The 12,399-nt window shown below is 37.5% G+C and overlaps 1 long non-coding RNA gene across 1 annotated transcript; it reads right to left on the bottom strand.

Moving 5' to 3' along the window:
* Positions 1-45: 45 nt before the first annotated feature.
* LOC309493027 lies at positions 46-1,419 on the bottom strand. Its single transcript, XR_014203771.1, has 2 exons — positions 759-1,419; positions 46-722 (listed from the first exon to the last, which is right to left on the bottom strand). It is a non-coding gene; the product is annotated as an uncharacterized lncRNA (long non-coding RNA).
* Positions 1,420-12,399: the final 10,980 nt, after the last annotated feature.

Genomic DNA, 12,399 nt, shown 5'->3' on the forward strand with positions numbered 1-12,399 from the left:
TCTATCAAATGCATTTAAATATATGAAGTATTTTTTATTAAAAAAATTTTTATGATAGCAGATACAAGATATAATAGAAATGTAACCTATTCTTTTAAAATGGATTGAGAACATTTAGCCTGTGGGAGAATTATATTGATGCATGAAGATGTTTGCTAGATTAAGAAAGCATGGGCATTCAATTAAAATAGATTCAATTAAAAGGTCGCTAAAATTTCTTTTGCACTGTAGAGGTTTAAAGTCACCATGAAATCAAATATGACCAATTTTATATTTTTATGGAATATGTAGTTTTTATTATTAAAGATTTAAAGATTTATTTATGTTCTCTCATAATTTTGAATCAAAATAACTTCTCTTCTCTTCTCTTCTCTTCTCTTCTCTTCTCTTCTCTTCTCTTCTCTTCTCTTCTCTTCTCTTCTCTTCTCTTCTCTTCTCTTCTCTTCTCTTCTCTTCTCTTCTCTGATGACGAGGGCGGGGCAACCTGTCACTCACATGAGATCCACCAATAGCAACCCACAATCATCCAATCAATTCCTCCTGGACTAAATCAAGTCCCGCCCTACATTTTTTTCTTGTTCGAGAAGTGAAACAAGACCACATATGAACAAAAAACTAAAAGTAAATCAACTAAATAATTACATTTGCAAAAAGCACATACATTTACTCTAAACAGTTATATTATCAAGAAGTTCTGACAACATGTTTTTACAGTGCTTTAACTCTTTAAAAAATAAAATAATTATACAAGATTCAACTTTTTTTTTTTTAAAGCAGTTTAATGTAATTTAGGTTGAAATGACTTAAACATCCAAATTGATTGTATTAAAAAATTTAAGGCAGCAATTTAATTTTTTTTTAGTGTTGAATAAGTCTAAAATACAAAATAATGAGCTAAATTATGATTAGTAGGCCTAAAGATCAATTTCCAAAAGGATAAACATAAAGTAACTTAAAAAAAAAAGTGTACATTATAGTCATAGTTTGTGAAATGAAATGGTAAATTTTATTTTAAAATGTTAAAAGATAATGGTAAATACAGTTTTATTTATCATATGGTCTTACATCTTACATTATTTTTGTAACGTTTTTGATATTTTAACTATTTGCAATGGTAACTTTTTACTGTTTTTATAAGTGTGTTTTTTATTTTATTTAATTGTATTAAAATCAATTTGGGTCAGTTTGACCTTCAGACATCATAATAATTCTTTCAGTCATGACAACTCTTGGATTGAATTATTTCAGACAGCATTTATTGGCATGGGGCACGGAACATACATAAGCATACCAACATTTATTGTCAATGTTTTCAATTAATTTCAAGGTTTTCAATATTCAGCTGTATACATTCAGGCGGTCACATTAGCGATATTTCAGCAAAGTTTCGAAAAGGTAAAAAAAAAAGGTAATTTCAATATAAAGAAGCACAGCTCACACAAAAGCCACTTTCTGTTTCCAAGCAACTTTCTGTTGATCAATGCAGCAAATTCGTGTGACCGTGAAGTTGAACTTGAGCAAAATTTGCGTAGGGAATTTGTTGCCAAATTTACAGTATCAGACCTAAAAATTGTAGGTTGTCTGTTGTTTCGTGAAGCTACTAAATTGCAGACCCGCATTGCAGGCTGTCCGGGCATATGAAGTGTTTTTAAAAATAATGTTCTCCCTATCACGTACTGTGTGGCTGGTGTTAAGTGCTGGTGTTTAATACGAAACGTGTGTTTAGGAGAGTCTGCAACAATTGCCTTTCGATAAACCTTTGTTCCGACGCATTCTCTGCCGCCCCATTATCACTAGAGGTAGGGGATTTAGTGGCGAGTGTGTCTTCATCACAGAAGAGCCTTTGAGAGCAGAAATAACAGAGAAGAACACCTGTGCAATCGAGCGTCCTGCGCGAAGGTGTCCTGCATTGTGGTGTCCCCACCATTAGCAGCCCGCTGCAATTACCTTCCCCTGAGTTTCCTTCTGATCCCTCCCTTCATAATATCAAACAAGACCATGAGAGCGTTTCTGCTTCACCGAGCCAGAACCGCTGTTTACTCACAAATACAAAGGGGTGAGGCGAGGAGCCACGGAAATAGCTGCTAAATGCTTGACTCTCACTGGCCAAGCATCTGATCTGAGCTTCTATTGATTTGTACTAAAGATCCTGGTCATTACGAGTAATTGATTCTAGCATCTAAGCAGTGTCTTTAGAGGATTATTAGAATGCCTCTGGCATTTATTCCCACCAGAGAGTGCTTTTGAAGCTTTTTACATGTTACGTTTTATTAGCAAGGGCTTGTGTTGGTAGAATAGAAATTGCAATGGGCTAGTGTTTAAATTTATTTTCATAAGATGGAATTCTCCATATTTACGTTACACAAGGCTATACCTTAAATCACCAAACAGAACCTAAACTAAAGGTTGTGTGTGGTGATTTGGGTAGCCATGTGTAACAAGACCTTTATTACTGAAGGTCTTGGCTCTGTTGAGCGCTGCTGGGATAAGGTATTTTTGTAGGTCAACATTTAGCATTTCCGGTTCCATCGTCCTGAGATCAATGGGTTTTTGGTTAAATGTCTAAAATTGGGTCTGTGGATAACGCAAGCTCACTTTTTTTTTTTTTTTTTACAACATAAAATACATCAGTACTCCATTTAGATTTTTTTTTTTTTACTTTTACTTATCTCGTAAAAAAATGCATTGCCAACAAGTGGCTAAATGGGACTACAGAGTTTGTCAGAGACATTAAAAGTCATGTCGCCAAACGGGTAAACTCATCTCTACACGAATCAACTTTTACAGCCTCATTGTGTTAATCATGTTATCAGCCAATCAGACTTTGACTTTTCCTCTTCGAGAAAGCAGCTTAGTATGAAACTATAATGAAATCATTAATCGGACTGTGGGCATGTGATTTAGGTAGTTAGCATTTTTTTGTAACTTGATTAAAGGTAGGCTACACTATGTAACTTTTTATGTTCAAAATATAACAAGAAAAATTGTTTAATGAGTTACATAGTTACATTAATGTTTAATTTGTTCATTATGAATCCATCTTCCGAACCATGTTTTTGTCTTATCCTGAATCACTAAAGTTGGTTACTCCGTGTTCTCTCCTTTAGCCGCTGCCTGTAACACGCTGGATCCTTCACTGGAAACCGGAAGTAACTCACTCCCTCTAAACGTTCACTCTTTGAATTCTTGCACTCGGGAACAATACAAATCTACACTATGTCTAAAAGTTTGCTTAGAAGTATTTCCTATTAAAGTAAGGTGGGCGTGGCTTTGGGAAGACCAAAAACCGTGGCATGAAGACCAAAAACCGTGGCATGAAGACCAAAAACCGTGGCATGAAGACCAAAAACCGTGGCATGAAGACCAAAAACCGTGGCATGAAGACCAAAAACCGTGGCATGAAGACCAAAAACCGTCGCATGAACATGAACTTACTCAACAGCAGTTACAGGAAACAATACTTGACAAAGACACATGGCAAACAAGAGGGCTTAAATACACACAAGACTAATGACTAGACAAGGGACACCTGTGAACAATGAAACAATGAACCAATGACAACATGACACAGACAAGGGAACACATGGCAGGATTACATGACTTACAAGGGTCACATGACAGACAAGGAAACAAGACATGACACAGAAACATGACAAGAACAAACCCAAAATCGTGACAATTATGAGTGTTGAAGTCTTCCTACATATTTGGCAAAATGGAAGACAAATACAAAGTTCTGTCATGAAACTGTAGATGGCACAGGCTGATTGGTCCTTAACTCAATCTGCTTGCAATCTCTATAGAGCACAGCTGATTGGTTCCTGCTGGATCAGTAGCCAATGAGCTCGCTGCTCAACCTTCAAATACCTGGGGCACGTTCAAGTTCAAAACGGTGCGCAACGTTTTGCTACGGTTTCCGGGTTGAACGTCATGTTTCCTGGAAACGGCGTGCACCGGTGTGCAACGGGGTTTGAGATACGTTTTCTCTTGTTTGGTGGGTGTGTCAGAACTGCAGTCCAATCAGCAGCAACATGTATATAAAGCACGCGGTATTAAAGTGAACTCGCACAATGGGTTCAAGGAAAGTAATTTACAAATGTGTTCGATGCAGCTCGGTATACGCAACAACTGAGGATATTAGAAGACATGTTTGTCGTAAGTTTTATTGTAAAAATATAGGATATCAACATAATGATGAAGTTGTTTATATTTTTAGCTTCATTGCAAGTGTATGACGTTTGGTATAGAAATAAACAATGGTAATGAAGTGCTTTTCCTAAAAATGAGAAAGAAAATACAGGGTATTAAAACAGTATGAACTACAAATAAAGTCAGTATGTGAGGCTAAATAGATGTGTTTTAGTCTGAATTAGGTAAGATGTGTGCTTCCATTTCAGTTTCAGGAATCCCTTCACTCGACTGGGATGTTCTCTTTTGTTCTGGGCGGCAAGTGCAGTAACTGTAACATCGGGCATATTTTGTAGTATTAAACACATATTTATACCGACTTCATCAGGCTCCGAAAATTCTTCACAAAGAACACAAAGAATGGCCTTCTCAGCTGCCATAGTTGCAACTCTTGCGTCATCAGAACAGTGTGTTCAACGCATCACCGTTTCTGTTTAAAAAGCGTTGTGCAACGTTTTGTCAGGGCTGAACGCAGCCCTGGTTAGCATTTAGTGCTGCACACTTTCAGAAACCCTCCACCTTCCCCAGCTCCACCTGTATAGATCTGCAACCGGTAATTCATGCTATATTGTACAGCAGCAGCATGTCTTACTTGTCTCTCTGTTTTCTTTAGAACTGATTTCAAAATATTTTTTTACCTTTTATTGAAAACCCATTTTCCAGCGATGAAGTTCCCTTTTAAACGTGACTATATTCACAATAAGGCACATCCTTTTGTGTTTGTCGCTTGTAAAATATGTTCCTTTTAAAATATGTAAATTAAACACTTGTAATTGCATGCATAAGAAATTCATTTGTATGATCATTTTGCCACTGCTGTGGGTAATGTAGTTGCTAAAACTCACTTCGTGCCATTTTTGTAGCCTTGTGTCACTGATCTAATCAGCCCTCACATCTGGTTTTAATCATATTTAATGGATAAGTTGTGCCAGAAGCTATTCCCAGTTTAAGATCGCCTTGACAGATCCTGTTTGTTTATGAAAACTCATTCTGAGCCTCGCCGTTGAGGGTTTAGGAATATGAAATGGAAATAAGTTGCTTAATTAAATACATTTTTTGCTAAATTGATGTGATGTATGTCTTAGTGCGACTTTCAATGTTTAAATAAATTTAAAGTGGCACTGATGAATGGACTGTCATTAGGTGGAAATCTCACTCTTCCACATTTCACTTTGCCCCTCTTACATTAAACTAATAGCATGCTCTCAGAAATAGGGACAACACAAAAGAACACTATGATGTTCCTCTTTTCAGCTTGCTGGTCTGTCGTATAGCTTGTGTGGCTAATCCTTTTCTGGCAAGGATTGGCTATTAAACCCCCCTTCTTTTCTCTCTTAGAGCAACATCAGCAGCAGAATATGATCATAGCTTTATTTGTTGCGTCCCTGCAGTGTGGGATTGTCACAATGACATGCCTCTGAGTACCAGGAGGACCATCAAAGGCCGTAGCCATTGATCCATATCTTCAAACACTGCATTACAGAATTGAATTAAAGAGACATTTAGTCCACAAACATTTGGACATCAAAAACCTCAGCTGTTGCCTGGAGACTAGTGCTCTTCCTGGTTCTCCGCCAGAACACAGCAGCCAGGGATGGTACTGTAACACGGTGACATCTGAAAACCTCAGAGGACCTATTCAAATGTGTTTTTTTGCTTATTTTGCGCCACTATTAAATGCTTTATTATCGACATGTATTGATTCAGATTGCGGCGTGTCGAGGAGAGGTGTGTTACTACTTTTCTAACTGACTATTGCTGGAATTCCATAGATCTAGAATACATTGAAGGGAGGCTTCAGGTCATATCCCGGTGCTTGATGATAAGCTGTTTTTACTTTTGACCAATAAGCAACCCTTACATTCATGGAACCCTTCAAATGCACAAATGGTTCTTTATAGTGTAAAAACATTCTTTATATTATTAAAATGTTCCTCACACTCACAAAAAAAGAGATAATTTTAAAGTCACCATGAAATCAAAATGGACAATTCTTAATTTTTATGGAATATTGCAGTAGTTTTTATAAACAATTTATCCATGCACCATACAAATGCATGTACCCTTGTAATACTTAATCAAAATAACTGGTTTCACTTTATTTTCATGGTCCCTTTAACACATTCTGTTGACATTGCACTTACAAGTATACTAGTCTACTGGTAGGTTTGGTTAAAATAAGTTGAAATGTACTTTCAAAGATATTTATAGTGAGTAATGTCTGTTGGGGATCATCACGATGTAGAGTTAGCAGATTTTAAGCAGACAGTCTACTAATACTCTAATGAGAGTTAGTTGACATGCAGTTACAAAGTTACTTATAGTCAACACACAGAATGTTCAAAAGGGACCATCAAAATAAAGTGTTACCAAATTACTTCCCCTCCCTCTTGCCATGACATTTCCGAATATTCCTACTTCCATATAAATAGTAGGCGAAAAAAGAGTATTTGAGATGAGTGGCATGTCCGAATTCATAGGATGACTTACTACTTCTGGTGAGATTCTGAAGTCTGCATTCGATGGACGCTTCACTATCCCATGATGCCACAGGAGAGGATTTGTAAATGTCAGTGAAGGAGCCGGAGTGACCAAGCGGGAAGGAAGTCGACCGGAAGTTGAAGCCGGCCGCGTGCCACCATCTTGTAGCAGAACTTCACCTGCTGTTAGCATCCCATTGACTCCCATTCATTTTGGCGTCACTTTGACAGCGAATAACTTTACATCTGAGGCGTTTGAAGACTCCATTTGTCCATTATTTATTTCTAAAGAAACACGACAATGTATAAAATGCTCCATTACCTTGTAGCTTACGTTATGGCCCCGTAAAAACAGTTTTTGTAAAAGTAGGCTAACGATTGCGTCATAACCACACGACTCTCTGTCGCACAGTAGAGAGATTACCGTATTGACGGGAGGAGAAGCTCGCGGGCAATCGGGGGGACGTGGAGGCAAAATGACAAAATAATTAATCAGAATACCTAGCAAAAGTTTCTCCTGCTCCAGCTCATGGACACCTCCTACTCACGATCTCCGTCTCTGCAAGATTCGGAAGGGAATGATTCAGATTTCTCATGCCACAGCCACTAGAAGACAGACGGGTTGCTCACGTCACATCTACGTCGTCAAGCTCAGTTTGAGTCTGCGCGTCAGGAACGGAAGTCCTAAAAAATCGCTGAAAATGGGCTTCACTTGCCTCAATTGAGTTCCAATGAGATGACTCTGTCCATTTCTTATACTGTCTATGGGAGTGACGCATCTGACTCCATAGGTCACATGACAGTGACAACATGGCTGATGTAGTACGTCTGGATTACATTCATATTCACATTCACACATAGAACATACTTTTTTTAACAGTCGCAAAGTCGCAAACACTCTTCTCTGATGACATGATCACCGGCATGAGGGCGGGGCAACCTGTCACTCACGTGAGATCGACCAATAGCAAACAAACCTAAATTTTTTCTTGTTCAAGAAGCCATTTCACTTGGATATACGTCAAAAGATGATCCTGACTTCTGTTTCATACCGAACTATTCACTGAAACTTCTTTGGGGAACCCCAAAATAGTGCTTCTATGGCATCGCTGGACCTTTATTTTTTAAGAGTGTTGCAACCATCCAGAACATCTGAATATTGTGGCAGCGTGTTTTGCACGAGGACTGCCTACATTTCCTTTAGAGAATTAAAAAATCTCCTTTCTTTTAGAGTGTTTATTTGCTTTATGAATAGCTTCTGCTATTCTATGTAACATTCAATTCCCATACCACAGAATTCAAAGAATCTGTCAGGCGTCGAGATATCGGCTTCTTTTGTTTTTCACCAAAATGATTTTAATTAAATTTTGATAACATAATTTCCACAGCAACTTTGAATGTCAATTATTACTCAGGTGTTCAGCAGAGGAATCCGATGAAAAGCAACATCAACAACATCAGGCATTTAATCAACATTTCTCAGTAATGATCTCTTTGTTTAAAGTAGCGGCATGTGTACACATCGTCCCTCTGATTAATTCTGTTATTTGTTGACCAGTGCCAAACACATTCCCCCTGTATTTAAAATATCTTTCACTCCTTCTTCCTTTTATTTTTAGTTTATTATTCTCAAAAATAGTGTTTTAAATGTCTCCTCTACCACGTACAGCGTGACCCGTGAAGCCTCAGCATTGACCACAAGATGGCGACTCCATGTATGTACAGTACTCATTCTCATATTTAACCACAACTGGAATGCGTCCAGGATCAAACTGAAGCTCTTTTGTCCACGCAGGCATGCTATCAAAACGCATTTTAATTCAACGTGCAGTTCGCGCCCAGCTGGATACAGTTAAAAACGAATTTTCCACGCTGGCATCTTCTTTAAGTTGCTGCTGTGTTTTCGTTTAATTGAAAGTGCTTAATTTCAAAGTCATTACCATTAAAGAGACATACCAAAAATCTGATGGAAAAAGCCCTATGAGGTGGCTTTGATTGTAGGACCTCTCTCTCTCTCTCTCTCTCTCTCTCTCTCTCTCTCTCTCTCTCCCTCTCTCTCTCTCTCTCTCTCTCTCTCTCTCTCTCTCTCCATGCTTTGATTGAAATGAAGCTCTGTGTTGTTATCAGTGAATGTTCTGGCCCTTATCGCTGCTCTAGGGCCGGGTCTGCTGTGCACCTGGCCTCGCAGGGGCCCCTGATTACGTGAGGTCACAGGGCAACAGCGAAGTAAACTAAACCAGAGCCGTACCACCTTGCTCCACCTCTAGCCCCCCGGAGCAAAAAGCCTGACACACTCCAGTCTTCAAAGAGCACACACACACACAAACAAGGCCTTTGGGCTTTATCTGCCCACATCAGATTACACCACTGATAATGGACATGGAAAAGACGCTCAATCAAGCAAAGGAGCGGTGTTTCACGTGTTTGTTAATGTCCGTCAAAGGCCCTGCAGCTGAGCATTTTGCCTTCTGTCTAATCACCTAAAGAGAATATATTACTGATGCTTTCATTGTTTTGTGAAGAAACCATTTAAACTTAAAGCTATAGTATGCCCAAAAATTAAAATTCAGTCACCCTTGTGTTGTTCTAAACTTGTATGAAACCTGTCAACCTGTTTCTCATTTGTTTACAAACAAAGATTCTTTACTTCAATGAGCTCATTGTTTCTGCCTTAAATTATTACAGTGTTTAAATTAATAATTTTTTAGCCAACTGTGATTTTTATATGTACATTTCTGAAATACATAACTTAGACAGTTAACTCTGATAACAGATCGCTCTAAATTGTAATGTGGACTCATACATTTTCTGTAAAGCTGCTTTGAAATGATGTGTATTGTGAAAAGCGCTATACAAATAAATGTGAATTGAATTGAATTGAATTGAATTGAATTGAATTGAATTGAATTGAAATGTATGAATATATTTAATTTAAACTAAATGATTTGTATACCTGCATGTCCTGACCATTAACTGACATCAGGAAACCATGAAAATGTGAATTTGCGTGTGTGTGTGTGTGTGTGTGTGTGTGTGTGGTCCAGGTAAACCCTTCATTATGAGGACAAAATGTCCCCACAATAGCAATATCTGAAATCCTTTTTTGCTTTGTTTTTTGTTCCCGATGAGGGAAACAGCTTATGAATCTATTCTATATTCCAAAAATTATGTGAAGGGTATGTTTAGGGGTGGTGTTAGTGTAAGGGGAGAGAATATACAGTATAAAAATCATTAAGGATATCATTAAATAATCAAGTAAATATGAAACAACATGTTAAATAAATAGCATGAGTAAATAACATGAAAACACAACGCGTGTGTGTGTGTGTGTGTGTGTGTGTGTGTGTGTGTGTGTGTGTGTGTGTCTGTGAATTACTCAAATATTCCCTTCAAATCTCAGTCATCTCAGGAACTTCAAGTAAATATTTTATTTTTCAGTTCGGCTGAAATAAATGATTTTTTCTCTGGGAATCCCTGTTTCAGAGCGAGTGCGTGCACAATATCAAGGCCGACTCGTAACTTTGTAAAATCCATACAGCTGCGATTTTTGTCATAAAGCACAAAAGATGAATTATAGCTTTAGTCTGACAGAAATCAAACTTTAATGTGCATGTAAACGCACTGATTGTTGGGGCAAACTGCACTGAAGAAAGTCAAACGGCTGTGTCATTTTATTTAAAGTGCATTTTTTTATTAGTCTTATCGAAAATCCTGGTTTCTGTTATAAACCTGTTTAGTTCAGGTTGTCTAAGAGCACATAACACTCCCCATAGAAGAAAATAAATAAAACAGTTTTAATAGTATTTTCGTTTGACACCAGATGTGCAGAACACACAGTGATCAGCTTTACTGACTCCAGAAATTATTGTTGATTTTATTCATTGTTTTTTAGTAAATATTTTAAAAACACATCACAATAAATATTAAGGTCATTCAAAGTTGTCTTTATTTATAGTAAGTCAACTAAATTAAACATTGACTAACACAAATATTTTCATTATCTTAAGTGAGTGACTTCTGTATTTATTTTATATCCAATTTAGCTTCTGTTCATGGTGAGTTGACCTACATTAAGTTTGATTTTTGCTTTTGTCTAAAGACAATATATTGATTAAGTATGGTATATGGTAGGGATGCACCGATATGAAAATTTTGGCCGATACCGATAACCGATAATTCTTCATATTTGAAAGCCGATAACCGATATTTTAGCCCATAAATCTAAATCCGAATTGTTATATAATTTTTGAGAGCCTGATTACAAAAACAAAAGTCTCACCATTAAAAGCCATGTCCCAAACACACAGTTATAATGTTCTCATTATATTTTCATGCAGCCTATATGGCAGATTTGCACTGCAAATGTTGCACTGAACTGTATTTTTCTTTTTTGACGTGATTTCAATCATATTTCAAGCAATTTTAAACTATCATGGTGAACAGTGCGCATCTGAAGTGTCTCAGCTGAAGGAAATAATCCATTATTTTATTGCCTTTAATATATCGGCCAAATTTTCTTATTAGGCCGATAACAATAACATTAAAAATGAACACGTATCGTATCGGACGAGATCGATTTGGTGGCCGATATATCGAGCATCCCTAGTATATGGTATAATTAATATTCTCACTTTGTATTTAATTAATATTAAATACAAATTCAAGGTTTGGACCAAACCATAAAAATAATAAATAAAAAACCTAATGAATTTGGAATATTTTTGGTCCAAACAACGTATAATTTTTTTCAGTGTAGAGACTAAGCGACCACCAAGAGCAAAACAAGAAACACACAGATCACCTTAGAAACTGCATACAGCGACACCCTAGCAGTTCAGAAACTAAAAATCTTTTTTTCACCCGAAATGCATCCAAAATAAACCGGGGAGCAATTCCATATTGCTTTATTTGAACGATTATATCCATTTGAAGGAAACCATAGGGTTGAATCATTGAATCTCTTGAGTTTTGCAGGTTATTTCCCTCTTCCTTCCCAACAGAAGCTCTCAGGTTTCCTCTGTGCATCAGGCGCTTTGTTCTGTAGCCACACCCAGTGTTAATTCAGGTGAGCTCTGTTTGTGTGCGCTGGCTGCTTGAGCATATGGAGAGGGCTGTGTGTGTGTGTGTGTGTGTGAGGTAGACACCTGAGAGCGTGTTTTAGGCCTCTGATTTGTCCGCAGCTCCCTCTTTTGTGTCTTGATGCGGGTCACCACCAAAATATTGGACGGCAGAATTAGATATTGTTTATCTTCTTTGGCTGAGTTACTGCATTATCGTGTCTTTTCATAACGAATGTCATTCAGGTGTAAGTTTACAAACTCAAGATGCTACAGTGAGTCATCATTTGCATAACGTAGTTTCATAACTGGGCCAAGGCTCCACCAAATTGTGTAAGTTCTCATATTGTTTGTAATACATCAAAGTGCGGTTGAATGATCAGCCTCGGGCATTGGTAGGGATTGCGAGAATATTGCTCAATTGTACCTTGTATGAAATTGATTGAATCAGAGTGCAGAATGCTGCATGAAGCTGGAGAGCTTATTGGTTTCTTAAATGAGCCACTTTATCATTTTATCTGCGTGCACCTCAACCATGCCATCATGAAAAATGTCATCTCATCCATACATTTAGGCTGTGTGTGTGTGTGTGTGTTTCTTAAATTGTCGACGACATGGACAGATCCACGTTCCGCACTACGGCGAGGCGATTTAAAGCTACTTTAGCCAATACC

Source organism: Leuciscus leuciscus (assembly GCF_965113295.1).
Source record: "Leuciscus leuciscus genome assembly, chromosome: 2".
In the NCBI taxonomy this organism is placed as follows: domain Eukaryota; kingdom Metazoa; phylum Chordata; class Actinopteri; order Cypriniformes; family Leuciscidae; genus Leuciscus; species Leuciscus leuciscus.